This window comes from Lampetra fluviatilis, chromosome 5, assembly GCF_964198595.1.
Source record: "Lampetra fluviatilis chromosome 5, kcLamFluv1.1, whole genome shotgun sequence".
NCBI lineage: Eukaryota > Metazoa > Chordata > Hyperoartia > Petromyzontiformes > Petromyzontidae > Lampetra > Lampetra fluviatilis.
In genome coordinates this window covers 21,419,227-21,446,157 of record NC_136279.1, presented here as the reverse complement: position 1 = coordinate 21,446,157, position 26,931 = coordinate 21,419,227, and positions in this window count along the sequence as shown.

Below are 26,931 nucleotides of genomic sequence, written 5' to 3'. Positions count from 1 at the left end.
ACCCCCACTTTGCGTGCATTCATACCTCAGGGTGGTACAGAGACGGGACCTTAAAGAACCTTGACCCATTGTGTTGAACTGTCGCGCCGGAAGATGAAATCGAGGCTGGATTGCAAGGCCAGTTTGCTCACCATGACATCACAGTGGCAGCATCACTTGTGTGGTGCCCTGAGCACACACGCAGCACTTGCACCCACGCAGTGACCTGGCGGGGCATTGCCTGGCACATCGGGTTTTAATCCAAAGGGCCCCTAGAGGGCGAGTCCCACGGTTTCCCGGTGCCAGGAGATTGGTCGACCCTCACAGGACAGGTCACATTGCGGTTCCCATAAATTGGCATTGCAATTGTATGGGCGCAGAAGGAAAAGGTTCACTGGGCCAACCGCAATAAGTTATTCACGACATTGGGAGAGGCTGAGGGTGGAATATTAGGCAAGAAGGGCAGACCAGTGGGTTAGAATTAATGAACACGGGAGAATAATGGGTGAGCAGAGCAGCAGCACACCCTGTGGCACTCCACGTAGACGGCGCAGGTAAGCGCGAGATTGGCCGCGCGGTACAACGCCACCCTGGGCCATTGAAGTTTAGAGAATAATAAACTCGTTAAAAAAAGTTTGTTTTTAAAACAACGGTTTTATTAACAACTTCGCTTAACTCACGGTCGAGAAGTCCGTCAATGGCGCCTGAGACACTCGGCGCCTGCTTTTTGTGCGAGCCGATTCCACAGTTTTAGGGACCGCGGCGTTTTTGACCTACACAAATATATATAAATAATAAGGCATTCATACAAAGTGTAAATTGATTTAAAGTAGCGAATAAATTGATCAATTGATGCCGATTTTGATACAGGCATGCATTGTCACCGGATCTGAGTACGTGTGCAAAAGGTGGAATTGATTGGACAACGGGAAGTGGACAACATTTTTATTATACGATTTTACCACGACAAACAGAGGAACCAAGTTAAGTAAAACCGTTGAAAAAGAGTAGCCCAGGACGATTTGACCTGAGTTGTCTTCAACCTCCGGGCCGCCAAGACCCACTCCCTGCCGTCCTGCCTCCTCGAGCCGCTCGCAGCATCCGTGCGATGCCAGCGAGTGCTGCTACGAGGCAGTGATAGGTGAAGTTTTCTCTCGTCCTTCTCCCTCCGACTCTCACAGCGTCCGTGAGACGCCGTGAGTCCAGCTTCGAGGTGGTGCACGCGGGAGTGTGCGGGAGGGGGTGGAGGAAGGGGTGGAGGAGGGAGTGGAGGAGGGAGTGGAGGAGGGGGTAGAGGAGGGGGTGGAGGAGGGGGTGGAGGAGGGGGTGGAGGAGGGGGTGGAGGAGGGAGTGGAGGAGGGGGTGGAGGAGGGGGAGGAGGAGGGAGTGGAGGAGGGAGTGGAGGAGGGGGTGGAGGAGGGGGTGGAGGAGGGGGTGGAGGGGGTGGAGGAAGGAGTGGAGGAGGGGGTGGAGGAGGGGGTGGAGGAGGGGGTGGAGGAGGGGGTGGAGGAGGGGGTGGAGGAGGGAGTGGAGGAGGGGGTGGAGGAGGGGGAGGAGGAGGGAGTGGAGGAGGGAGTGGAGGGGGTGGAGGAGGGAGTGGAGGAGGGGGTAGAGGAGGGGGTGGAGGAGGGGGTAGAGGAGGGGGTGGAGGAGGGGGTGGAGGAGGGGGTGGAGGAGGGGGTGGAGGAGGGGGAGGGAGTGGAGGAGGGAGTGGAGGAGGGGGTGGAGGAGGGGGTGGAGGGGGTGGAGGAAGGAGTGGAGGAGGGGGTGGAGGAGGGGGTGGAGGAGGGGGTGGAGGGGGTGGAGGAGGAGGCAAACGTTGCGCTCCACCTGCCCGGCGAGGGCAGTGGGGCAGACTGCGGCCTCCACACTTGTGCTGCGGCGTTGGCAGTAGTGCACAAGTACGTTGAACAATGAAAAGTTCAACACATTCGACAAATAATACCGCGGCCTTAAAAGTGGAAAAAAAATATGTGTCAGGCGTCCGCCGGTGAGCGAGTGACCGGAGTGAATCATCGCGTGAAGTTCACGGGAACAGTGACCGTGGTGGTCGTAGCAGCTACACAAGAGCGACGGGGAGAAGACTGACCCCCGTGAGGTTCACGGGGTAAGAGTGAACCCACGGCGCTTTGGCGGCAGCAGCAGTGGCAGCGATCGAAGAGCGGACGCGCAAAAAAAAAATGTTGCAGCCGTCTGCGTGTGGCGATACGCGTGGCCCTGCATTTTGATATAATGCACGGAGGCAGGCGGTAATTCATTTAGCCAGCGTTAATAATGCCAGAGTGACGGCCAATGTATGAAACACAATCGTTGGACAGGCGACCCTCTTGCACCGGCTGCGCTGGAAGAAGTCGGGCGCGATTGTTAGCGCTGCTCTCGAACGCCTCTGCGTGCGTGCGTTATAGTAACGATTAGCGCTCTGCGTTTAGGGGCCGTCCATACAGTGGCGTAGCTAGGATATTTTGCGCCCAGGGACGAACTATAAAATTGGCGCCCCCCCCCCCCCGTTTAATCACATACCAAAATGTAATTACATGACATGTAGGCTGTGTGTGGCGGGATATATAAACTTTTAGGTTGAGGTGTAGATTTGTGGAGTAGTTTCAGGCTGCCGCGCCCGCCGCAATAAGTTATAATGTAACGTTGTAAGCCTCATTTTGGCGCCCCTTTACCTTGGCTCCCGGGGACATATGTACCCTAGCTACGCCTCTGGGTGGGTGAGTGAGTGAGTGGGTGGGTGAGTGGGTGAGTGGGTTGGTGAGTGGGTGGGTGAGTGGGTGAGGTGAGTGAGTGGGTGAGTGAGTGGGTGAGTGGGTGAGTGAGTGGGTGAGTGAGTGGGTGCGTGAGTGATTGATTGATTGAGTGGGTGAGTGAGTGAGTGGGTGGGTGGGTGGGTGGGTGAGTGGGTGGGTGAGTGGGTGGGTGGGTGAGTGGGTGGGTGAGTGGGTGAGGTGAGTGAGTGGGTGAGTGAGTGGGTGAGTGGGTGGGTGAGTGAGTGAGTGAGTGATTGATTGATTGAGTGAGTGAGTGAGTGAGTGGGTGGGTGAGTGGGTGGGTGGGTGGGTGAGTGGGTGGGTGGGTGGGTGAGTGGGTGGGTGGGTGAGTGGGTGGGTGAGTGGATGAGTGGGTCAGTGATTGATTGAGTGGGTGAGTGAGTGGGTGGGTGAGTGGTTGGGTGGGTGAGTGGGTGGTTGGGTGAGTGATTGAGTGGGTGGGTGGGTGAGTGAGTGAGTGAGTGGGTGAGTGAGTGGGTGAGTGAATGGGTGGGTGAGTGCGTGGGTGAGTGCGTGGGTGAGTGAGTGGGTGGGTGAGTGGTTGGGTGGATCAGTGGGTGGTTGGGTGAGTGATTGAGTGGGTGGGTGGGTGAGTGAGTGAGTGAGTGAGTGGGTGAGTGGGTGAGTGGGTGAGTGAGTGGGTGGGTGAGTGAGTGAGTGGGTGAGTGAGTGGGTGATTGAGTGATTGAGTGATTGAGTGGGTGAGTGGGTGAGTGGGTGGGTGGGTGGGTGTGTGAGTGAGTGGGTGGATGGGTGGGTGAGTGGGTGGGTGGGTGATTGAGTGAGTGGGTGGGTGGGTGGGTGAGTGAGTGAGTGGGTGGGTGGGTGAGTGGGTGAGTGGGTGGGTGAGTGGGTGGGTGGGTGAGTGGGGAGGTGAGTGAGTGGGTGAGTGAGTGGGTTAGTGAGTGGGTTAGTGGGTGGGTGAGTGGGTGGGTGAGTGAGTGAGTGGGTGAGTGAGTGGGTGAGTGAGTGGGTGGGTGAGTGAATGAGTGGGTGAGTGAGTGAGTGGGTGATTGAGTGATTGAGTGATTGAGTGGGTGAGTGGGTGAGTGGGTGGGTGAGTGAGTGAGTGAGTGGGTGGGTGAGTGGGTGGGTGAGTGAGTGAGTGGGTGAGTGAGTGGGTGAGTGAGTGAGTGAGTGGGTGGGTGGGTGGGTGGGTGAGTGGGTGAGTGAGTGAGTGGGTGAGTGAGTGGATGGGTGAGTGGGTGAGTGAGTGGGTGAGTGGGTGGGTGAGTGGGTGGGTGAGTGAGTGAGTGGGTGGGTGAGTAAGTGAGTGGGTGAGTGAGTGGGTGAGTGAGTGGGTGAGTGAGTGGGTGAGTGAATGGGTGGGTGAGTGCGTGGGTGAGTGAGTGGGTGGGTGAGTGGTTGGGTGGGTGAGTGGGTGGTTGGGTGAGTGAGTGATTGAGTGGGTGGGTGGGTGAGTGGGTGGTTGGGTGAGTGATTGAGTGGGTGGGTGGGTGAGTGAGTGAGTGAGTGGGTGAGTGAGTGGGTGGGTGAGTGAGTGAGTGAGTGGGTGAGTGGGTGAGTGAGTGGGTGGGTGAGTGAGTGAGTGGGTGAGTGAGTGGGTGAGTGAGTGATTGAGTGATTGAGTGGGTGAGTGGGTGAGTGGGTGGATGGGTGGGTGAGTGGGTGGGTGGGTGGGTGATTGAGTGAGTGAGTGAGTGGGTGAGTGAGTGGGTGGGTGGGTGGGTCAGTCCATAAATGACGTCACGCACCTAGAGGGGGGCGGGGTCAGACATTTGTGACGATGTGTGACGAGTGGGGGGGGTTGAGAAATGTGACGTCACATCAAAATGCGCAACATTAAATAAATATAGACAACACGTTTTACTTAATAAAAGTCTTTTTAATAAATGTTTTCTCCTACAACATCAGAGTGCAGCGCCACATTAAATATGCACTACAACGACAATAGTTTAAAGCGATTAGAAGCATGTTTTAGGTTTTTTGGGGGGGGGGGCGGCAGAGATTTTGTGACGTCATATTTTAGGAGGGGTCTGACTTTTTGTGACGCCGTGTGACGAGGGGGGAGGGGGGATCAAAAATCGTCCCAAATCGCGTGACGTCATTTATGGACGGCCCCTTACGAACTCGGTAAACCTGCGTTCGATTCCCGCTCACAGCCAACATCAGATGACTATCACTGGTCAGTGACCAATGTTTGAACCGGTCCCTGTGCTACTCCAAGGTTGACTCAGCCTTAAATGGGTACCAACGGTTTTTTTTTCTGGAAGACTTTGCAGTTTTTTCCTGGATTTTTCTGTTTGCAAATAGTCAATTTAAGATGTTTTCTTGTTCATGTTTTGTTTTTTGTTTGTTGCGGTTGCACCCGATTCAAGAGCCGAATGGCTCGCATGGCTACACCAAATAAATGAAAATGAAATGAAACTGAAACGTCAACTGTGCGTGATGTTGGTCACACGACACCCACCGTGACCACCCGCATGGGCACTCGCAAACGCCCTTGCCCCAATAGCCTGAGAAGGCTATACGGGGGGGTGGGTTCATTGTCTTGTGTTGGTCTTTGTGTGTACATCTACTCAACATACAAGGGCGCCTTTTATTGCGTTGGCGTTTGTCAACAAAGGGATAACGCGACTCGAAGTGCGCGTGCGTGCGTGTGTGTCGTGTTCTTTGCGTGTGGTGGGGAGCGGTGGTGCAGCGGTTAGCACGTGTGCGCTACAAATTTGGCGACCCGAGTTCGATTCCCGCTCAACGCCAATAACGATTATCTGAACCGGTCCTGGGCCTCCCTTAGGTCGACTCGGTCTAAAATGAGAACCTGGTGCGGTGTGTAAACATCGCCAATAGGGGAGACAAATGCGGGTGGGAGTGGTGCTGGCCATCTACTCAATATACCGTTCCGGCTTTCATAGGTACTCGCTAACAACACTTGCCCCAACAGTATGTTAAGGCTATACGGGGGATTTTTGTATATTTGCCTATGGAGAGACGGGGGGAGCGGTGGTGCAGAGGTGGTGCAGCCGTGGTGCAGCGGATAGCGCACTGCGCTACGAATTCGGCGACCCGAGTTTGATTTCCACTCACGAACAACACCAGTAACGATTCTTTGAACAAGTCATAGTCCCACCGCTAGGTCGACTCAGCCTTAAATTACGACCTGGTGCAGGCGTCTAAACATCGATACTAATGAGACAAAGGCGGTCGGGCGCGGTGCCTTCTACCCGCCCAATCCATCGCGTGCTGTGCCGGACTTCGTAGGTACTACTCGCTAACAGCACTTGCCCCAAACAGTCTGTTAAGGCTATACGGGGGACCTTTGCCTTATGGGAAGCGAGAGAGATAGAGAGAGAGCACACACGGGGCATGTTTAACCACAGTGACAGAGCGGACCAAGCGATCTTCCTAGGGCGACGAGGGAATGTGTGCGGTATACATAATACATGCGCACATATGTGCGTGTGTATTTATAATGAATACATACGAACGCATGTTTGCACGTATGTATAATTAATACACGCGCAGCCGGCTAAGTAGAGTATTTATGAACGCACGTGCGCGAATGCACACAACGGGCGCGCGGATTGATGGTGGCGACGATAATACCAATCACTTACCCTGCAGGAACAGCCTCCCCGAGTCTTTCCGGAACCATTTTTCACGAGGGTCTTTGCTCCGTCGGCCAATTCCCCTAATGAGGAGTTTGGCTTCGCGTTGCAGGGAAGCCGGAGGACGCCGGAGAACGTGGGCGCAGTCCGACGTGGTGAATGTCACTCAACCCCCCCCCCCCCGCCGGTTCCCTGATCTGACGGGCAGGACAAGTCCGGCACGATTAATCGGTGAACTGATTTTGGCACGCCGATATCGATCGCGTACATTTTTTTTTCGTTCGAAATATGTATTTATACGTGCGTGCAGGTTTCCGTCGCCTTGTGCGGGTTCGGTTCGTGCGATTTCGCGTACATGCTGCTCACCTATTGCTAACCAAAATTCGCAATATGCGGTGTGAATTCAATCATACGCGGCCATGCGGTCGGACGTGGGACAACATTGCTTGTGCGTGGTGTACTGTGTGCGCTAGTCGGCATGCAATTGTCTCCTCGTGCGGTTTCGCTTCGTGCGCCCTCCTTTCGGACGTATCTACCACCGAATAAAGCGAGAGAAGCCTGTACACTTCGATCCGTTCATCGGCGTATACGAATGTAGGGTACAGTAGTATCGGATTATAATTATTATTATGAATGTATTATTTGTACTCGTTGGTTCTTTCGGTAAAGTCACGTAGAGACGGTCGATTGTTGTTGCGATCGAAACGTCTTGATCTATTCTTTTTTTCTACCTACGTGACTTTACCGAAAGAACCAAAGAGTATGGATTCCTGCAGTCACGAAAGCTTCAAATCAAGAATGTATTATTTGGTTACCTTGTACCCGAAGTTGGAGTGCCTTTCGCCGATAATTATCCATTCTCACCCCTCAATAGCGTTCGGGGAAAGTTTCGAGTGAGAAAACGAATCCCAGTAATCTTCTTGGTTCTTTCGGTAAAGTTACATATGAAGTATTGGAAAATGACGGCAGGAAACTCCTTGACGGGAACACACTTCTTTTATTAAATCTTGACTTGTAACGATACAACGCGTGGCCTCTCTTCTTCACAATGCGGTCACCATACAACGGTACAACTCGTGACCTCTTCTCTCCGCCCTACGCTTCTCTTGACTCTCGTAGATTCTGTGCTGCTGGCTCTCTGTGCCTCGTGTAGACTCCGCGCCTCGGCTACACTCTTCTCTCGTCTCGTGTAGACTCTGCGCCTCTGCTACACTCTTCACTCGTCGCGTGTAGACCTTACGCCTCGGCTACACTCTCTACTCGTCTCGTGTAGACCTTACATCTCTCTCTGGCTACACCGTATGCATACTCGGCTCGTGTAGACCTTTCTCTCTCTCTGGCTACACCGTATGCATACTCGGCTCGTGTAGACCTTTCTCTCTCTCTGGCTACACACTATACATCGCTCAGCTCGTGTAGACCTTTCTCTCTCTCTGGCTACACACTATACATTACTCAGCTCGTGTAGACCGTTCTCTCTCTCTGGCTACACACTATACATTACTCAGCTCGTGTAGACCGTTCTCTCTCTCTGGCTACACACTTATACCTTACTCTCCTCTACTCTCCATTACTCTCCATTACTCTCCTCTCCGGGCTCTATCTCTGCACCTTCGTCTTCATTCTTAGATGGTTCCACTTCTGCCCTCTACTCCTCTGTGCATCATCTTATATATCTCTTCCTCCCGGGAGACGGAGCGGATGCGGACCTCAACGTCGGCACCGCTCCTCAGTTACCCAATCACCACGCGCTATCTCTACGATCCGTTTCCACCCAGCGCGTGTTTCCACCCCTCGACCAATCACACCGCGCTGCCACCCGATCACTCCCTCTCAGCGCGTCACCGGCACACAGCCAATCAGCAGCACTACCCCCACCCGCGCACTGACGCCTGCTCCTCCCCGTCAGCGCGCGTCACCACACACACACGTACATACGCGCTGGCACATGACGTACACACCCAGCGCGTATCACCACTACATCACCCCCTCCCACATAGCTCGCAGCCGGCCCGGCTGCTAACAACAACCAACCGCTACGATAAGATGACAACCAACCAAAAAAAACCCCGTAACCCCCCAGTGTGCCCCGTAACATAACAACAAGAACAACAACAACAAGAACAACTATGTACAAATTGACAATGAACACGAAAAGTCAACAACAACACAATACAAGCAAATTCCAGAAAACGAACGCGCCCCGCGCCCCTGCGACTACACGCAGTGACGAGGCGCACCAACAGCCCCGACTCCTCACGAGGCGGGTCGCGCAAAGTAGCACGACTTGGCGCGAGTCCGTCTGGCTGGTCCGTCGTATGGGGCGGGACACTGACGACCGTCCGACGGTTCCGGCTGCTCCAGACGGCGCGGAACGGGCCTGAAAGGGCCGGCCCCGCCGCGGAGATCCGGCCGCCGGTGGTCGGCAGCTGTCAGATCCGAGACACCTGGGAGCAGATCAGGCGAAAATACGCGTGGATCAGGCAGAGACATTTCCCCCTGTGGGTCGCCGGTCACGTCACACGCTCGGCCATGACGACACAAGGGGAGGCCATATGGAGGCGAGAACGGTTTCAGTCGGGAGGGGTGAACGTACCAACGGCGCTTTCCCCACTTAATCTGAACGCACTGGGGTCGTGCAACGCGCACGACCTCCACGGGTCCCCTCCACGGTCTCAACAATTTAGGCGACGTAGCCAAGGGTGCCTGAGGGCAATGCAGCCAGGCCCTGTCACCTGGTTTCCAATCGTGCCCGGACACCTTCCGTGCCCGCAACCGTTCATTAGCAATTTGGCGAGCCCGCGAATTAAGCCGTGCGGCCTCCCTCGCCTCTGTCAGCTTGTGAATATTAAACTTAATATGTTCTGCCAATTTAGAATTAGTTCGTGGAGCGGACAGGCCAAGTTGCGTTTCCATTGGCGGGTCAGCTTCCCGACCGTACATCAAATAGAATGGGGAAAACCCCGTAGCTGCATGGGGGGTCATTCTATACGCGGCAAGGACTCCCGGGACCTGCAGGTCCCAATCTACATGTGCCTCGCACACCTGCTGGCACAGCATGGAAGTCAAAGTTTTGTGGAGTCTCTCCACCATCCCGTCTGTCTGCGGGTGGTACGGGGAGGTACGCACCTTCTTGGTACCCAACAGATCGCACACCTCTTGCAACAATTTACTCGAAAATTTTTTACCTTGGTCGGTCAGCAGGCGTTCGGGAGCCCCCTTGTCCAGGACATAGCCCTGGACGAAGGCGTCCGTCACAGCCGCTGCCGACTGGTTAGCGAGAGGCCACGCCATAGGCCATCGGGTAAAGTATTCGACCCCCACTAACAAATATTTATTCCCTCTCGGCGTGACTGGGAAGGGCCCCAAAATATCGAGTGCAACGAGCTCGTTAGTACGCGAGACCTGAATAGATTGCAGCGGTGGATTAGCTGCCACGGGCGGTGGTTTACGCCTGGCGCACTCAACGCACCCCTTCAGAATATTTACCACATCACTTCCCATTCCCGGCCAGTAATAGTCACGCTGAAGCAGGGCAAGCGTCTTGTTAACTCCCAAGTGCAAGAGGCGTTCGTGTGCCGCCAAGACAACCCTCCCCCTTACAGCGGAAGGCACCACGAGTGCGTTCCGCCGGGACAAACTGTCCCATCTCAATAACATGCCCTGCTCAAGTACATAGGAGCCGGTACGCTCCTGGTCCCCCTCGGGACCCCCAACCTTGCGGCGCAATGCTAGCAGCGAGCTGTCCGCCATCTGGAGACGGCCCCATTCGCTGAGCGACAACGAGAGCAGCGAGTCCCGACCCTGAGAGGCAGTGGAATCATCCACGATCGGTGCGCCCGCTGTCGCAGCCAGTGCCCCCATCTCCCCCGCAAGCGTCGGTTTACAGCGCGCCGATCCCGACAAACACGCGCATTCATCACAAGGCAACAACCGCGACAAGCAATCGGCATTTGTGTGTCGCAACCCCTTACGGTACGTAGTCGTAAACTGATAGTCCTGGAGGACTTCCAACCAACGCGACAACTGGCCCGAGGGTTGGGCGACCCTCAATGAATACTGTAGCGCCGCGTGGTCCGTTCGGACCGTAAAGTGACGACCATAGAGATATGGCCTAAACTGCTGCACAAAAAAGACAATGGCAAGCAGCTCGCGACGGGTGACGCAGTAGCGCTGCTCCGCCGGAGACAACACCCTACTACCGTTGGCGACAACTCTTTCGACACCCCCAACGACTTGGGATAGCACCCCCCCAATGCCCGTGTTGCTAGCATCCGTGTCCAGCAAAAAGGGACTCGCAAAATCGGGATAACACAAGGGTGGGGCACCCACCAAGGCGTCCCGGAGGGAGCAAAACGCGGCCTCCTCCTCCGGTCCCCATTTGAACTTCACTCCCTTCGCCGTTAGAGCGTGCAAGGGTTTTGCAATAGTGGCGAAGTGCTCAACGAACCGCCGATAATAAGAAGCAAACCCGATGAAACTACGCACGTCGGAAACGGACGTAGGTGTCGGCCACGAACCGACACAATCCGTCTTCGCGGGATCGGTGGAGATCCCCGAAGAATCGACAATGTGACCCAAGTATCTAACCGACTTCCGAAGGAGGTGACATTTGGCCGGTTTAAATTTCAGCTTAGCCGATCGCATTCGCAAGAACACCCCTCTCAATCGCTGGAGGTGTTCTTCAAACGTTTTACTGAAAACAATGACATCGTCCATATAAATCAAGCATGTATCCCACTGCAAGCCCGACAAAACCAACTCCATAAGTCGCTGAAACGTCGCTGGAGAGGAGTGAAGTCCCCTGGGTAACCGGTTAAACTGGAACAGCCCCCCTGGAGTCCGAAATGCTGTCTTAGGTTTCGACTCTTCGTCGAGCGGCAACTGCCAAAACCCCGATAACAAATCAAGAGTCGAAAAATATCGCGCACCAGACAATGCATCGAGGGACTCATCCATCCTGGGGAGCGGATACGCGTCAGCCACAGAGATCTTATTCAGGCGACGGAAATCAACGCAGAATCGCAGGGACCCGTCCTGCTTCTTAACCAGCACAATAGGCGCTCCCCACGGGCTAGAGGAGGGCGAAATAATATCGGCTTCTAGCATTTCGTTAACAGCCGACTGAACATGTTCCTTCTCCACGGGACTCAGTCGGAAGGGATTTAGCTTGACCGGCGCCGCATCGCCCGTTTCAATGTGGTGGTGCAACAAATCCGTGCACCCAATGTCATACTCATGTTTACTGAACACATCAGAGAATTCTATGAGCAACTCGCGCAGCGCACCCAACTGCGCCGCCGACAAATCGTCCGAGGCAGCGCATAGCGAATGGACCCACTCAAGGTCTTCCCTTGGCTCAACGTTCCGCGCGGGGCTCGAGCCCACCTGCGCAACCAACCCATCATCCACAGGGACCCGCGCCGCGTGAGCCAGCACGGTGCCCTGTGGAATGACAGCTGGCCGCGACCCCGCGTTCAAAACCATCACAAACGGATCCCTGTCAGCCCGCACCAAAGTGTGAGCCACCGATAAATCAAGACCCCCGACAGCCTTGTTAGAAGGACCCAAAAGCATACTTTGTTCCGAAGCCTCCCTCACCCATGGTTTCCGCAACCGGAGGGGAATCAACATCTGTGAACCCGGGGGCACATGCACGGTCTGTGTCGCCACCGCTTGTATCGTAGCGCACGCCGTCCGAATGTCAGTAGGGCTCGTCAAAAATGCAATCCGGCGACCCGATGGCAGTTCAATGCATCGTTGATCGATAAGAATTTTAATGGGCATTTTAGCCAAAAAATCAGTGCCCAAAAGACACGGAACCGCCAAAGAAGACGAAACGAAAACGGGTCCCGACAATTTGATATTTCCAATGCAAATGGACGCCCTAATCTGACCGATAATGCCCAACCATCCCCCATTAGCGGCGTAAAATGGCACCTCCACTGGAAGCAGCGGACGACATTGGACTGGGAGAATATCATAAATGAGGTCCGATATAATAGTTGCCGATGCCCCCGTGTCCACTAACACCCTAATCTCAACCCCATCAATAGATCCCGTAACAACGGACGAACCCGCCGAAGCAGCCACAATTCTATGCCCTAATTCCGCCCATTCAATGTCTCCCTGGTCCCGGCCGAACCCCCCTCGCCGAACCGAATCCCCGAACCTTAACCGGCCCTCCTCCGCCGCAACGCGGCGTCCCATGTGTGCCGAATAAACAGGCCGAGCGTGTGAGGTGCCGCGACTTGCCGGGGATTGTAGAGATGACTTGGGCTCTCGGTCGTCGTCCAGCCGAGCTCCCATGGCGCGCTGCCGCGGAGCGCGGCACCCGGACGCCACGTGGCCCCGGAGGCCGCAGTTATAGCACGTGACGAGGGTCGGAGTAGATCTTGGTTGCTCCGACTTTCGGCCCGATCGCAGAGGCGACCGGGCCCCCGGCCTCCAGTCCCCTGGTCGTCCCGTGGCGAACGCCTCCTCTCGTGGGCTGACGACTTGGGGTTCGGTGACCACCGAACCCGGGGCTGCGACGACAGCAGCGTTGCAACCAACGCCTTGTTTCCATTGTAGGGCCTCGTGCGCTTGAATACTCGTGGCGACTCTCAAAGAAGAAATATCAATCTCGTCAGTTGTGTTGATAGGGACCCCCAGGTCCTGCGCCAACTTAAGCAGCTGCTCCAAAACCATCGCGTCTTGGCCCTCCTCGTCCATCCGAGGGAACGCAGCATCAGCAAGAGCCAGCAACGCCGTGCGATAGGCCAGCGCGGTCTCCGTGGCCGCTTTCCGTCTTGCGTAGAAATGATGGCGGCACGCCGAGGGAGGTCCGTAGACCCTGGCCAACAAACCCAGCGCATCCTTCAGCGTGGAGCGGTCCGACTTCCGTGCAGACCTGAAGGCCGCGAGCGCGTCGTCGTCCAGCAGGGCAGGCAACGCCCGCAGCGCCGTAGCATCGGACCACGCTGACATCTCTTGATGCGCCAAAAACCTTCGCTGAAATTTGCCCCAGTCTCCGCCTTCCGCCTTGAAGGCTGACAACGTGGGCAGACGCTGCTGAAAAATGAAGTCATCCGCCTCGTGGTTCCTCTCCGCCTCTCCGTCGGTGTGTAAGATGGCGGCTCCAGCGGCAGACGTAAAATGGCGGACCCCCTCGCGCGCTGATGACGTCGATGCGCGCGCTTGGGAACCCACCACCACGTGGCGCTCGCTGTTCCCGCCAAAAGTAGGCCCAGGCGCAATGGCGGGAATCCCCCATTCGTTTTGGCGGGAATCTGCGGGGCGACCTTGTAAAATGTCCCCCACCGTCCCCGCTCCTCCCGACGAGCTGATCTCCGCCAAGATGGACGCGGCGGCGAGCAGCAGCTCCGCCAGTCGGGAGTGCGCCTCACGAAGCACGGCCTCGGTCCCCGGTCGCTCGGCCGGCGCCGTCGACGGATCCTGTAGCGTGGGCAAGTCTTCCTCCTCGCCCCCCGCCACCAGCGGCCCCGAGTCGTCCAGGTTTTCCTCGCGGTCAATCCCTTGGGTCATACGGGTCTTCCTTGTCTCCATGCTTGGAAGCCCGTTTCACTTCTGACGCCAGATGAAGTATTGGAAAATGACGGCAGGAAACTCCTTGACGGGAACACACTTCTTTTATTAAATCTTGACTTGTAACGATACAACGCGTGGCCTCTCTTCTTCACAATGCGGTCACCATACAACGGTACAACTCGTGACCTCTTCTCTCCGCCCTACGCTTCTCTTGACTCTCGTAGATTCTGTGCTGCTGGCTCTCTGTGCCTCGTGTAGACTCCGCGCCTCGGCTACACTCTTCTCTCGTCTCGTGTAGACTCTGCGCCTCTGCTACACTCTTCACTCGTCGCGTGTAGACCTTACGCCTCGGCTACACTCTCTACTCGTCTCGTGTAGACCTTACATCTCTCTCTGGCTACACCATATGCATACTCGGCTCGTGTAGACCTTTCTCCCTCTCTGGCTACACCGTATGCATACTCGGCTCGTGTAGACCTTTCTCTCTCTCTGGCTACACACTATACATCGCTCAGCTCGTGTAGACCTTTCTCTCTCTCTGGCTACACACTATACATTACTCAGCTCGTGTAGACCGTTCTCTCTCTCTGGCTACACACTATACATTACTCAGCTCGTGTAGACCGTTCTCTCTCTCTGGCTACACACTTATACCTTACTCTCCTCTACTCTCCATTACTCTCCATTACTCTCCTCTCCGGGCTCTATCTCTGCACCTTCGTCTTCATTCTTAGATGGTTCCACTTCTGCCCTCTACTCCTCTGTGCATCATCTTATATATCTCTTCCTCCCGGGAGACGGAGCGGATGCGGACCTCAACGTCGGCACTGCTCCTCAGTTACCCAATCACCACGCGCTATCTCTACGATCCGTTTCCGCCCAGCGCGTGTTTCCACCCCTCGACCAATCACACCGCGCTGCCACCCGATCACTCCCTCTCAGCGCGTCACCGGCACACAGCCAATCAGCAGCACTACCCCCACCCGCGCACTGACGCCTGCTCCTCCCCGTCAGCGCGCGTCACCACACACACACGTACATACGCGCTGGCACATGACGTACACACCCAGCGCGTATCACCACTACACATAGAAGGGAAATAATAAAATAACAAAAATAAAACATAATAAAATACAATTATCACGACGTTTAGGCCACAACGCAAGCAGCCGTTCTCAGGTGAAGAAACAGGGCTGTCGGAAAGACAGCGTCCGAATGAACACCACCAAGCGTGGCAGCGTATATTTAAGCTGGGTTAGAGGAGGAGAGCGCCTTGACAAAGAAATTTACATATCAACAGAGGAATTTAGCATGAATTTCGATTTAAAGCTTTCGTGACTGCAGGGATTAATCTTCTTGGTTCTTTCGGTAAAGTCACGTAGAAGGGAAATAATAAAAGAATATAATCAAAATAAAACATAATAAAATACAATTCTCTTGTGAGAATTGTATTTTATTCTGTTTTATTCTCTTGTGAGAATTGTATTTTGTTATGTTTTTTTTGTATGATATTATTTTATTATTTTCCTTCTACGTGACTTTACCGAAAGAACCAAGAAGATGAATTTAGCATGTTTATGGAAAATGCAGATGTGGGATTAGTCACTACTTACGTTTTATTTTTATTATTTTATTATTTCCCTTCTACGTGACTTTACCGAAAGAACCAAGAAGATGAATCCCTGCAGGTCACGAAAACTTTCAATCGAAAACGAATCCCTGTAACGTGGGGCACCGGCACATCGGCCCGTGTTCCCAAGCAGCGCCACCAACACGACGTGGGAGCAGCTCTCGGGGTCCGACAGAACGATCCGGATAAACCGGCTCGTCCCCACACCTCCCAGCCACTGCGCTGACGATCCGTCACGCATTACCGTACGGTGAATACGGCAAATCGAATTTAGCACACGTGATTATATTACTGTGTTATTTGTTTCACGCCTTATTTTATCAAAGTGTGTTTTATTTGTTGCTATTGTTGTTGCTGCCGCTGCTGTTGTATTTATTGTTGTTATTCTATGATTTATCATGAATTACTTGATTATGTTGTGGTTTGTTCACCGTCGTTATTTTACATTCTTCTTGAGGACGAGTGGTTGCAGTGGCGGCTCTTTGGGACAAGGCATTAATTCATTCAACAGTGGATTGACCATGACTGATGATAGCGTAGAGACGCAAGCGTCTCACCATTAAACTAATTCCGTCCCTCGTGTAATATTAGTCGTGCACACGACGCTTATGTATTCAAAAAAAAAGTATTGGATTCCAGTGAACAAAATATTTGATTTTCCCTCCCACCGACCTTGGCCTATACCGGGACCTGTTTACAAAAGTCTGCTGCTGCTGCTGCATGTGAAGACGAAAGACGCTATTGTTCCAAAATCCACGATCAGCCCTTCCAACGAGCCGCCACCAACACACGCGCATGATAGTCGAATTTGCAAGGGCAGCACTAACGGGTCAGGCGTGCCACCCCACAGAGAGATAATCTTTCACTCGGACATATATCTGGGATGAACAGAAATTAATCTTGGAGCTTCATTGACCCGGGCAGGTCGACTGTCAGCCCGCCGCTCTGAGTAATAATTATTTAATGCGCAAACGATTTTTTTTTTCCTTGCGAGGCTGGAAAAATTAATGGCAATTACGGAGAGAGGCGCGCGCTGGGCGGTGCATCCGCAATCATTCACGGGAGAGACGCGGACGGCGCAGGGAGCGTATTTCACCATTGATCTCAGCTCCTGTCAAATATTCCACATATACGCATCAATCTGGATGTCTCTTTTTTTACCGAAAGGCTTACAAAACAATAAAGTGTCTAACAGAAACCAACCTTCGACCGGGGGGGGGGGGGGGGGTAGGGGGGGGTGGGGCTTAATAGTCCGTCCAGGATGAGACGTGACGGCCGCTTGTCATTATCAGCGCGAGAACGTGCAACCGTCAAGTCCATTACCACGCAGCACACCATTACCGGTGTCACTTACCACCACCAGTACCACCACTACCACCGAAGCCATCACCACCACTATCTCCGAAGCCATCATCACCACTACCACCACTACCACCAAAGCCATCACCACCACTACCACAGAAGCCATCACCACCAGTATCACTACACGAAATCCATCACCACCACTACCACACCACCAAATCCACCACCACCACTACCACACCACCAAAGCAATAATCACTACCACCACCATCAAAATTATCATAAGCACCACTACATCCATCATAAAACCACTATCATCATCATCATCACCACTTCCACCATCCATATCCACCACACTACCACCTCCAATAGCATGCACACACAAAGTATACAGAGTGGTACAAACTGGCACACACATGCCGTACACACGGACATACATACAGATATACGCAGAGACACCCACGCCCAGTACAATGACATAGATCCCCGTATAGCCTACACGAGGCTTGCGTAACAAGCGCTGGTAATGCGGACTCGACACACGCGTGGTGGCGTGGTCATAACCACGCCCGGCCGCTTTTGTCACCCCTCGTGATGATGTTTTCACACCACACCGGGTCCTCATTTAAAGCTCAATCGACCTAGGGGAGGCCCAGAACCGGTTTAATTGATTTTAGCCGTGTTCGGGAATACGAACTTGGGAACCTCGGTTTCGTAGGGCTGAGCAATGACCACGACGCCACTCTGCGCGCCAATGCAGACACACATACGCACAAACGGACGCACGCATGCACACAGACATGCGCGTGTAACAACAGCCACTAATCACCACTAAGTGAATGGCAGCTGATGTCCCCACAGCTGTTGTGCCAGGCTAGATGCACTTTGAGACGATCGCGTGAACTGTCGAAGGTTCGCTGCTCGCAGGATGTCGCGGGACAGACGCAGGCGTTACGTGTGAATTGACTTAGATTACTGGCAGAAGCACCAGCAGCAACAATGTCAGGCAGCGGAGCAGATACACGCAGGTACACAGATACTGTAAACACACGTACACACAAAGGCACCGACACTGAAACTCACCCCAGTAGAGTTATAAAACATTTAAAACACCCAACAGTGGCCTTGCGAGGTCGTTAAATGGGCAATGATGTGCACTCTGCAGTGGGATATTGCCCCGGTGTTAATGTTGAGCCCACTTGGACCTGCAATCCAAAGGTCTCCCGACACTGGCACTTGAATCAACGGGGGCCACGTTTCGTAAACCGCCTTGCGTATGTCCACCCAGCCAGCATACATTAGGTTATTGGCCTAAAATACAATGTTTCGCTCCGGATGATCGCTGCAAAGTATGCAAAGTATGCAAAGTATGATCTGTGTTTTGATTTAGTGTGCTGATCTTAAAGGTGCATTGAAAAATGTTGATAATTTGACTGATGCTCCTACTGTTGTGGAGTGACTCATGCAGCCAGCTATGGCTGCAGAGTTTGGTAGTACATGTTGTTCACGTCGTTTATTGTGAAAATTCGGTCACAGTTTCTATGTCCACTGTTTCATTGCTTTTATGGCTTTATTTTGGTGATTTTCTAAAAGTTTTTTGGTTTGGCCATGTTTGTTTGTTGTAGTACAGAGTTAGACTGATGGCCTTAATCTAAGTTGTCTTGTGGTTGTTGTTTGACTTGCATCCCACTGGGATATTTGCACAGGGTTGGTGTACGGTGATTTTTCTGCAATATTTTGCTGTCTTTTCTTGGATTTTCTGTTTGCACATAGTCACTTTAAGATGTTTTCTTGTTCATGTTTTTTTGTTTGTTGCGGTTGCACCCGATTCAAGAGCCGAATGGCTCACAGGGCTATACCTAATAAATGAACTTTGAACCTTGAGGATGCACCAACCAATTTAGATAAGGGCACCACGGTGGCGAGATGCTAGCTACCTCGCCTGGTATGCAGGAGGTCGTTGGTTCGATCCCAACCCTAAAGAAATATCTCTCTCCCCGTGGTCGCGTGGATTTTTCTCCGGGTCCTCCCCGGTTTTCCCTCCACATTTAGAATGAACGTGCAGTTATAGTTGGCTGCTTTACATTTCCACGTGACAATCCACTGCGTTGAGCTATCATTTATGGGCAGGTCGCTTCTGAAAAAGATCAATGTAGCTCAGTGGGCCTTATCTGGTAAAATAAAATTAAAATCGTTTAACACCGCAGCTAGTCAATTGGCAAGTTCCGTGCGATGGGGTAAAGTGTGGGTACTGCCACCTCTTCCAAGACGTCTAGCAAACGTTGAAAGAGTAGGCCAAAAACATGCCCTCTCTTGAGAGCGTCCTCTCGTAGAGCCTCCTTCCGCCAGCAATGGCGTTGAGCAGAGCAATTGCAGGGCTGCACCATTACCTTTGTATTATAATTATTATCTAATAGTGCACAGTGTGTTCTGGCATGGACTATAGGCGTGGATGCAGGCGATTGGCGCGCCGCTCCCCATGGGATATGCAGCTGTGTCTGTGTTCAAGATGAATGCTGGCTGCCACAAGACAACGTTAACAATCGTATGATGGCCGGTGGTGGAGACTAGTGACGGAGTGAAGCCAAAGGTGAGAGACGTGCCCGACGAGACGTACAGAGCGACGATGGGGCGATTCAATCAGCGCGTGTGCAGGTGCTTATTTACATCACAGTAGGGGGCACAGGTGGCGCATCGTCCGGTCATCTCAGTCAGTCAACCCATGGCACCTGCTGGCTCTGTCCCGTAACCTCCTGCCAGTGGGCTTTCGACACTTCACTTGGCCTTAACGTGCACATAGCCTGGCACAAGCGCCGTGGTGATGTCACCGCCACTTAGTGGCGAATGGCGGTTGTTGTTGTTGTGTTAAGATCACCTGGCCATGGCTGATGGCAATGGAGAGGCCTTTGTCCAGCAGTGGATTGACCATGGCTGCTACTGATGGCATTACTCTTACGAAGTACTTAACCATTTATCAAAAAAGAGCACCACTGTTAGGTCAGTGAAACCCAAGTAGACAGAATGGTCGTGTTTACGGAATTGACCCAGCGAGCGTTGATAAAGAGTCATGTCATCATTATGATCATCATGATCATCTTACGCTGATCGATCCAGTTCCAACCACTTTGCACGAATAGGACCATTTGCTACGTACGGCGCGAAAGACGTTCAACATGCATACATACATCCACGTAGCTCCTGCACACGAGCTGATTTCTATCGCTCCAACTCCCCGACAGTTCTGGACGGAGGATCATTGCAGGAGGAAATAATGGGGGTGGGGGAGGGGGGGGTCGATGATCTGTGTGGACCAACAGAAACCGGGGGTGGGGGTTGGGGTGGGGGGTGGGAGCTGTGGGGGTTGGGGTGGGAGGGGGGGGCTGTGGGGGTTGGGGTCGGGGGTGGCCATGTGGGGAGAGTGGGAGAGGGGAGTTGACCGGTGGGGGGAAGGACTGCGCTTGTAAGGCCAGGACAGGCGGATAGCGCTTGACGGTGGGAGTGGTGGAGCGATGTTTTAAGATAATTGGAAGGAGCCAAACTGTCATTAACTCTTTAGTCCCGCGCTGCGATGGCTATTGGCAAGGACTCGCATCTGAAAGCAATTTCTGCGATTGTTTTTTTTTTGTGTTGTATCCTTTTCTGCCTCTCGTGGCTATGAAAAAAAGGGGATCTTCGCTAAATTGACTCGGAGGAAGACAAACGGGGAGGGAGGGGAGGGAGGAGGGGTGCTGGGCGGGGAGGGGGGCCCCTTCTAAAGCCATCACCATGCATCGCGGTCCTGTGCATTCCACTAATAGATGACTGTACACATCAGTCTGGCCTAATGTTTGCTCTGCACTAAAACGAGGTCATTAAACTTTAGCAAAATATCAGCGCAGTTTTATGTTCCGTGTTATTGCGTTATTTCGTTTACTCCGGGATTCGCAAACATTAAACAAAACAGAGAGACCATTTCAAATGCACACTGCCTGTGGTCTGTGGTGATGAGCACGTGGGTGACTTCCGAGTGATGAGAGACGTTGTCAGGAATTTAGGAGGGGCACCGCGTGTGATACCGTGAGCATATGCCTGTGTGGCTGTGTCTCTCTTGTTTACTCTCATCATCACCACCACCACCACCATCAGGGCTTCATTTCACACGGGATATTTTTATCCGGGGGTGCAGACGTACTTTCCAGAGCCCAGCCCCAGAGAGCTCCGGCTGAAAAGAAATCCTGACCACCACCATCCTTGTCATCATCATCATCAGCCATCGCCAATTCGTTGCTGGATTAAACAAAAAATCCCCCACACGAAAACGCTGGCATCTCTCGGATGATCCTGCGATGTGGCCATGTAGAAAATAATCCACGCGAGTTTCTTCCATCGCTCCATCTCCTTGGTAGGCGTACTTTGGGATGCGTTCCGTTCCCTGGCTTCACCACTCAGTCAGCATCCTTGTGTTTTCACCTGCACTTCTAATTTGCAGGGTGGAGGGAAGACAGAAAAAACAACAACAACAGGCAAACTAGCATTTCCGTTAAATACGCGTGCCGGTGAAATAAATCGCGGCACACTGAATCGGTAAGCGTGTAGAGCCAATAAGTCCTCTTTATAGATTGTGTGTAGGCTTAATTATACAGCGACGGGACCGGTGCATGCACACACACACACTCACTGTCTCGGCTATAAAGCGTCCGTCCTCCATAAAGCAGGTAAGGGTAATGGTGTCATAAAGAAAGGGCGGCCATGGGAGAAATGGAATACAAATAGAGCAGTTAATTGAGACAACAGACCCAATAAATATGGAGGCGGCAGTAAAATGGCCTGCCACGCCGTCTGCTGCCTCGCCGCTGCCCGCCCGCCCGCCCGCCCAGCCAGCCGCAGTCTGGATTTCGGAGTTGGCTTTGTAGTAGGAGAGGTCGGATGGTGGGGGGGGGGAGGCAGCTGGGCAGCTGTACATGGGCCCGGTGAAAGAATGCCCAAGGAGGCTGCCCTTCAAGTTCCCACAGACCTTGCCCTTCAGCAGCTGGCCGCGCGCGTGTGCGATGCGATTTGTTGGTAAATGACATTTTACCGACAAATCGCATCGCACACGGACGGATAAACGGACAGGCACATCCAAAAGACGTGCCACATTCGGCCAAAGGTTATTTTTTTTAATACTATAGTGCGAAATGAAAGACTAGATTTCAGCTCATGTGTAAATGCATTCGTTGGTGGCTGATATGTCTCCTCCCCATGTCGTGTCGATGACGGGGTTTTAATTAAACCATACTTCACCACACTGCTGAGTGCGGGTTGGCGAATGTGTCTGGAAATGTGGTCGTGGAACTGGCGACGGGGAGGTTCCAGGAACAGCCGCAGCTCAAGGACTCTGTACAAGACAGCGGGACACGACGATGGACACAAGTGCGTTTGTTTATATTTAAAATAGAATTGCAGTGAGAAAGTCGAGAGCCTGGACTTGGACAGGGTGTCAGCAGCACGGATGTCTGGGGGGTGGCACCTGGGTCTGTCCCGTGACCTCCTGCACACGGGCGTTCGACACTTCGCGTGGCCTTAAAGTGCACATAGCCTGGCACAAGCGCCGTGGTGACGTTACCGCCACTTAGTGGCGAATGGCGGCTGTTGTTGTTGATGATGATTGATGATGATGGGCGAAGTTCAATACCGCGGGAGCGACAATTGAGAACGAGTTGCCTCCTATATTACCATCTTGTCGTGTTGACGTAGAACAACAACAATCGTTTTACCTTGAGGTGGTTGAGCCAAACAATTCCATTGGGAGTAACGAGGTGCACCATCGCTGTGACGATGTCTCCTACCCTTAGGTTTTTTCGGTAAAGTCACGTAGGTAAAAAATAATAAAAGTAATAATAGAAATGAAGTAGAATAATAAATCACGTGATTTATTATTTTATTTCTATTATTATATCTATTATTAGAAATAAAATAATAAATCATGTGATTTATTATTTTATTTTATTTCTATGATTACTTTTATTAATTTACATTTTATTTTTTTACCTACGTGACTTTACCGAAAAAACCTAAGAGTATGAATCATTGCAGTCACGAAAGCTTCAAATCTACGATGTCTCCTCCTCCTCCTGCTCGTTCACACTTGTGAATCGGGAATTCAGTCGTTATACGTTCCATGGTTCTGCTCTGGGTGACTCACAGTCGCACACTACCGCAGAGTTATGTTATTAATAATTATGCTATAATCCATTTGTGCGGCAAGTACCCGCGTCTGCCACGGGTTGCGCACAGGGTCACGTTGACGATTATCTTAAATTAGTACGAAACGTACCGTGTGATTTTATTTTGGTCAAATCTACGCATTTGTATAACCGTACAAATCGAGTAGCTGGATTTTTTTTTGGAAAGAGATTGACTCGGTTAGAAGAAGATTAAGAAGAAGAAAAAAAACAACACCCAGGAAATAATCGGAGACGTCTCGGCTCTCAACAAATTCAACACCGGATCGCAGATCGGCGTCTGCGACGCAAGTTGCACTTCCAGCTCAGCTTAAAAGAGAGCGCGAAACTAATTGCAGGAAGAATACAAAAACAACACCACCACCACCGGGCTTGTTACGATATAACAACAACAACACAAATGGCTCAGCTGGTTGCAGTGCAATCAAATGTCAAGAGAAAACACTTTTGCCTGGTCAGGGTGCAGTAGCAGCGAGCTGCTGGATATCCAAAATGTATTATGCGCTGCTGTTGTGATGGATCGTGGCTTATAAAATAATAAACACAGGGTCTGTCCCGCCACAGGCTGATGGACCAAATACGATATTTCATTTTTACGGGGGGGGGTGGAGTGATGCAGGTCTGTGTAAGCTTATTTATTATTTTATGAGAACCCAGTTTGTTACTCCTGTTCGCGACACAAGACATTTAAATGTTGCATATGCCCAACGCGTTTAAAATTTCATTTGTCGAGGCACGAAGCAGCCCTACATTTTCGATGACCATCACCCCTCCCCCGTGCGCCCCCCGCCCACACCCCCAGAGACAAAGACTCCCGTGTAGCCTCTATAGACTATTGGGGCAAGTCCTGTTAGCGAGCACCTATGAAGGCACGCACGGCACACGAGGGGGTGGGTGGCCAACACCACGCCCGGCAGCCTTTGTCTCCCCTAGTGACAATGTTTACACAACGCACCAGCTACTCATTTGAGTCTGAGTCGACGTAGGGAAGCCCACGACCGGTTCAGATAATCGTCACTGATGTTGGCCGTGAGCGGGAATCGATCCCAGTTCGCCAGGTTCGTAGTGCAGCGCCCTAACCGCTACACCGCCCCCCCCACTCACCCGCACCAGCCCCCCCCCCATCCTTTTCATCCACACCAAACCCGCAATGACCAAACAAACCGCAGTGCAGGTCTCCCCGCAGTGAACGACGCAGCGTGAATCACCTGCTCAGCATTTCACGTTGCCCACTGAGATTAATAATGCACTCGAATATTCATCACCCCGATAAGCAAACGCCGCGCGTATACCTTGTGCAGCGGCTTGAGCACCTTGCACGAAGGGCACTTTTTGAATGTGCATTTTTATTCTTCTTCTATTCTTGCGTTTGGCAATGTGTTCAGGAGCTGAATGCCACCGAGGTCTGCTGGCCACGGTGAGAGGGCTTCAGGAGAGAATTGGAGTCGTTGTGCTGTTCCTTGTCAGCGGTGCTTAGCCTTGGGTGCACGCATCACCTGGGGGTGCGAGATGTTCCTTTTCTGGGGGTGCGAGACACGTGCAGATTGTTGTTAGGAGGCAAATAATCGAAAGACAAATTAAGCACCGTCACGTAAGTACGATTACTTTTAATTTCGATTTAAAGCTTTCGTGACTGCAGGGATTCATATTCTTGGTTCGTTCGGTAAAGTCACGTAGAAGGGAAATAATAAAATAAAAATAAAAAATAAAACAATACAATTCTCAGGACGTTTCGACTGCAACACACGCAATCATCATCATCAGGTGTGAAAACCACAGCAAGATGGCAAACGTCTGACGAGTGGCCATGGCAGGTGAGTGTCACGCGTGTCACTGTGTCCAGTCCATCACACCTGATGATTGCTTGTGTTGCAGTCGAAACGTCGTGAGAATTGTATTGTTTTTTTATTGTTTTTTTATTTTATAATTTCCCTTCTACGTGACTTTACCAAAATAACCAAGAAGACGACTACTTTGTTTAATCAAACCTATGTATTTATTAACATTATGCATTTTTTAAATATAGATTGAGACCCAAAGAGGTGCGAGGCTGTAGTAAAGGTAATTAGCCACAGTGGGTTTACACTGTGGCCCACAGTTTGGGTTTCACGTGCCCAATTTCGCAATACTGTGGCTTGTTTTTAATTTATTTTCCATTTGTGAAGGAGATGTAGAAGCAGCCTCGGTCTGTTGTCATACCTGTCAACCCCTTATCAGTGCCGACCTTATTACAGACAAATTCAGACCTTATTATTAGCCCTTATCAATCTCAGCGTTCATCATACAAAATCCCATCACATGGGAGAAACACAAACAAATAGACGAAACGATTTTGTTGCCCGTATTGAAACTTCTGAACGCCGTATGAACCTGAAAGCTCAAATTTCCGTGGACAAGAATACGGGTCCACCGTGTGGGTTGACAGGGTTGTGTTTTGATGTCCTGCGGCGGTTCGTGGAATACACCCGTGTCTCCGAGAAATGTCAAAGCCAGGAGGTTGCGATGTCTGAGTCTCAAACGAGGTGTTCGTGCGGTGTTTTTTTCGATGGTGCCATCGTTAATTGTTAACACTAATCGACCCTTTTTGGCCACACACACATACACCGATGCGACCGTGTGCGTGGGCTATCCCACGCGATTTGTTTTTTTGTGTTGTTGCGAAGCCTCATTGAGAGAGAGAGACAAAATCGCTAAAATCCAAGTCGCCTACGTGACATCGCCACGGTGACCCTGGGAGCTGAAACACGAGGGCACGGCCTTGTCCCGCCCGTGGTCTGGACAAAGTGACACACGTGACACTCACTCACCTGGCCACTCGACAGACGTCTGCCATCTACCTGGCACCGCTCACCTGTCGCCCTGCTCGCTTCACCCTCGGCCGCTCACCACGCGGTGCAGTTTGAGGTGAGAAGGTTCTGAAGACGCAAGCGGCTCTACCCCACACCCCCCCCACTCCCCACGGACAGAAATCACCATTGCCTCTCCGTTGTACGATTTTAAAACGTGGCTCGTGGTGTGTGCCAACGCCATTGGAAACGGTATAGCGGATAAGTAGAGTCAGCCCAGATAAGCCATTCATACTGGTAGGAACCTCCTGGTTACACCAGCCCACAGGGGATTATTTTGTCCGTCCGTCCGTCCGTCGAGCATTCAAAAATGGGAGGGGTGGGGCTGGGTGGAGAGGGGAGGGTGGGGAGGGGCTGGGTGGGGAGGGTGGGGAGGGGCTGGGTGGGGAGGGGAGGGCTGGGTGGGGGCTGGGTGGGGTGGGGCTGGATGGGGAGGGGCTGGTCACCCCGTGGTGCCCTTATAAAACTCAACGTTTAACCTACTCACGCCGGCTTGTGCCCGCCCTCACAGTCGGACATATTTGCGGAATACACCACGCCGCCGTTGACCCTGGCCATTGACCGAGCAACCCAACGTTCCTACCAGCTCCCTCCGCAGAAATGTGTTTTATTTACCTGGTCAAAAACAATTATTTACACCCGACTCGAACTTAAAAAAAATATTTTCTTAAATACCTGTCATGGAATGATATTCATACCAAACACAACGGGTCGATGTCGACGTAGAGTATACACAGCGAGCGTTGCAAATTTCACATCGCAATGAGAAAGGTGAACACGATGGCATGATTCCTCAATAATTCTTCTACTCAATGAGGGGATAAAACTGTTTTGAAGACTTACAGGCCCACGCGCCTGTTCCTATCACACGCATACAATTTGTTCAGAGAGATCAATGAGCTCTCACTCGGTTATAAATGAAGTTCACATACGTGTACGGGATATTAAGATGCATCGACCCATCAATATCTATTCTTCAAGTTGACGATTCAAGCATTGAATCGCGTGTGTATTGATCATAGTTGTATCAATGTACGTAAAGTACATAGGGGTGCTGCGGTGGCGAGATGTTAACTACTTCGCCCGATATACAGGAGG